This window comes from Hylaeus volcanicus, chromosome 5 (genome assembly GCF_026283585.1).
Source record: "Hylaeus volcanicus isolate JK05 chromosome 5, UHH_iyHylVolc1.0_haploid, whole genome shotgun sequence".
Lineage (NCBI taxonomy): Eukaryota > Metazoa > Arthropoda > Insecta > Hymenoptera > Colletidae > Hylaeus > Hylaeus volcanicus.
Window position 1 is genome coordinate 15200946 of NC_071980.1, and position 4038 is coordinate 15204983.

Sequence of the window (4038 nt, forward strand, 5' to 3'; positions counted from 1 at the left end):
CGCAATGCAGACAGTTACAAGCATATAATTGTAGTAAACATTTCTACTATGTCATTTAGTTCTCTTCATTTGAATCAAACCCTGAACAACGATGTATCGTTGTTCGATACGCTTCCGAAAAGTACCGACAACGATATATTGTTGTGAATATAATAAATTCTGAAATATTTATCAAATTCTGCGCCAAAAACTGCGTTTCCAGCCACTTTTTCACTGATGCGAGCTGTCTATCAGGGTTACATCCCCCGTTTAGACAGCTTAACGCACTCAGATATTTGATCCGACATATTTTTGAAATTTTGAAATTTTGAAATGTTTAAATTGGTCTACAATTTTGAAAATTTCAATTTAACGTCCTCACAGCCGCACACTTGCCACGAGATCCTACAAATGTTATTCCAATCCCCACCCTTTAATGGCTAAATGTATATTTGACAAATCGATGCATGAATACTAGAAACAAGACGATTGGAATAAATGTTCATGCTACATCCATATGACTTAAAATAACCATTAATTGAATGTTTAGTTGTAAATTATAGAATATTGTTATTCTCAGCATCTCGCGTGATACTGTCCAACAAAAAATTATCCATCTGACTAGTAACTACTTAAAAAACTGCGCTGTATTCTGTGGGCTTAATCAATCAAGATATTTATCATTTTTGCCATTACGTGATAGGAATTTTATTTAACAGTATTCGATATTCCCGCCCCCACCAACAACTACTCAGACAGTATCCTAAACCTACTCAGACAGTATTTCCGTGTAGACAGCATATGCATTAACAAGTTTATCACGTTCCCCAATACGAGTTAGGGATTATATAAAATCACCGGTTTGATAAATATTCCAGAATTATCACGTTCACCAACTTTAGCGAGGATTATGCATAATCATCGTAGCATATATTACATACTATCTACACGGAAATGCTGTTTGAATAGGTTTGGGATAGTATTTGGCGGGGGTGGCGATATTGAATAGTGTTAATGTATATGATGTCTAAAGTGGATATAATGGTAGCCATAATTAAACATGATATTTTTTGTTTCTCCGGCAGACAGTTAAACCAAGTTTGGTAATTATGAATGTAGGTATCTTTAAATATTGCATCGCCTCCGAAAAGGTTGCATTGTATTTAATAATTTAATCAAAATCATCGAGAACTGGCGAGTATTAATGCAGTTTAACTAGAAATTATTTTATACTTTTTAGTGCAGTTTTAATGTTTCTTGAAGTCGGTTATATTTTTTTCCAAAAATTATAGGATGTAATCGTGTTACTCCCAAAACTCAGCCCACGTTAAATTGGAGTCCGGTTTGGGCTGACCACGTATGGCTGCAGGCCCTCGCTCCACTTCTGCATGCCGGCTCCATCCGGCCCACTTAATACTCTTTCAAATCTACTCCGATTTGACAATGAAAGCGTGATTCAAAATATCCGAATTTTCGGGGACCTGTTAATAAAGCATTCGCGCGTCCGAATCCACCAACGGCGTTGACGTGGGGTTAGTCGTTCACCTGGTATATAGGCCTAAACTCGCGGGTGAGTTTTCCAAAAAAAACGACATTTTCGTATTTTAATGCTATCCACGCGGGGAAAAGACATCAAAACTGTGTCACTTCAATGCCTTGAACCATATCACATGTGTTCCATGCAACGAAACATCGTTCCAACCCCTACACCTGTGAGTGGAGCACCCCTAACTCTGGGCCACCCTGTTCAGCTCCAGGGGCAGTTTTCGAAACGAGTTTTAAATGACATTGATCCTTAACGTACCGAGAATAAACATGGTGAATTTCATCGCCCTTCGAGGTGTGGAAGTGCTCCCTTACGAAGGGTGTTGAAAAGTGGCGAACTGTTCCATCCCTCCAAGGGGTGCGTATGGGGCGCACGGCGTGGGCGTTGGCACTTCCTGGATCAGGAGATTCCAGAGAATGCATTGAGCCCAAATTCGGGACTGTAGTCCAAAAATTGTGGATTTTGGAGGGGGTGGGGTGTTGTGAGGGGTGGGTTTGCCCGAGAGGGATTTTGAGGGGTGGATTTTATAGAGGGCATCGAGGAGGGTCGCCCCAAAGGCTTTTTTGATTTTTCCAACCCCTTCCGTCACCCCTGGCCTCTTCAGAAGTGGCGTTTTTCGACGTGCCCCTCTTTACCGGGGTGAATTAACCCCTTCGTATCAACCCTCGCCAATGCAATTTTGCGCACATTTAGAGGACACTTCAAAACTACTCGCGAAGTTTCCCCAAAATCGGTTGAAAACTCCCATAGATATGACGTTTTGAAAAAGTGTCCCTTTAATTTTGTCCGTCAGTGTATTTTGTACGGGAATACTGAAGTAATTTAAACCAATTTTTTGTAAAACTAATTACTTATTTAACTTTTTATATTAAATAAAGATATGTGGACTTAGCAGAAATGGAGACGTGATTCGGAATAAAGACATTCACTTTAATAGTTTTCTCGTAAATTGAAGATTTTAGATAAAAATTTGAGTTCATTGAACCGATTCACCGGTTCTATATCGAGCTACAATCTTTCTTGAAGGTTGAAAAAATATGGAACTGTGAGATTGGACTTCCTTCCTGGTTAGGTTATCTAGAGACGCGGTAGCGTCTCGACGCCAAGTACATGAAAAATTATACGCCACTGTGTATATTGGCGCTAGCGCTACCACGTATCTTTTACTTGTAAAACTACGATTCTAACCTAACCCGAAACTTCTGTCATTAATATCTCGTCACGCCTGCTGTATTTTCGAAATCCAAAGGCATTTTTCTAATGTAAATCGCATATAAGCTTTCTAATAAAACCAAAATCAATAAAATCGGTTCATGTACAACTGAGATATCGTAATATCATATCATGAATCGGTCAGAAATTGTAGATTTTTCTTCTAATTCTGATTCTTATTCTTTTCGTCGACTCTCGGAATCAGTCGGCAGGGCTCGTCGGCCGGAATTGTAATATGGCTGCCGCTCACGCCGCTCGTTCGTTTCTAACCTGTATAACCTGTCAGTTTGTATTTGCGACAGTTGTCATTTCTAACCTGTATAACCTGTCAGTTTGTATTTGTGACATTTGGACGCCGCAAATTGAATAATTATTTTAAAGGCTACGTGTAGTGATATTGTATTGGGAAGTTTATGTTTGTAAGAGATAAAATATCTACCATGTCGTTGTGTAAAGAAATATATAAATTTGGTGTTTGAGTGTGCAGTTCATAATACAAATTTCATTGAATGTTCATTTTGTGCAAATAAGAAACATTGTGCAATAAGAATAAGTGTTCTAATACAATAAATTGTGTGTTATAAATAGTGGACCACTTTTTTTATTTTCACTTCATGATAAACATTTAAATTGCTTGCAATAAGACTTTCTGTCACGCGTTCTGTGTACGTATGAACTGTAAAAAAAAAAATGGAGAGAGAGTAACAAAAGTGAATATATATATTTCACATGACATTAATTTTATTTGTAAATAACACATAAAAACCTTATTTTACTTGCAAATTAATGTAGAGCTTAAAATAAAAAAAACATTTGTCTTTTATTATAGTAAGCGTAGAGTCTACAATATACATAATGTGTCTGAAACCAGATATAGGAAAGAGACCAGCTTCAGGCCTTAAAGTTTTCAAAAGTATACAGAACGCATGGCAGGATGTCTCACTGCAAGAAATTTTAATGTTAAAGATGAAGCGAGAAATGAAAAAAAAAATCAACTATTTGTAACGCATAATTTATTGTATTAGAATAAAGTTCAGAAGTACGCAGAACGCGTGCCAGAAAGTCTTGTTGCATTTAAATGTTACTGATAAAGTGATTACATTTTTTCTTTAATAAATTTCTTGCAATGAGACTTCCTGCAATGCCTTCCGCGTACTTTTGAATCCTTAAAGGATTCAAACTGATCTCCCATTTTCTATTACTTGAAGTCATTCACTATACAAATTATCTTTGTAAAAATAAGTGAGATCCCCATAAAAAACTTCAAAAAAGTAAAAAAATTACGCCAAGTACATGAAAAA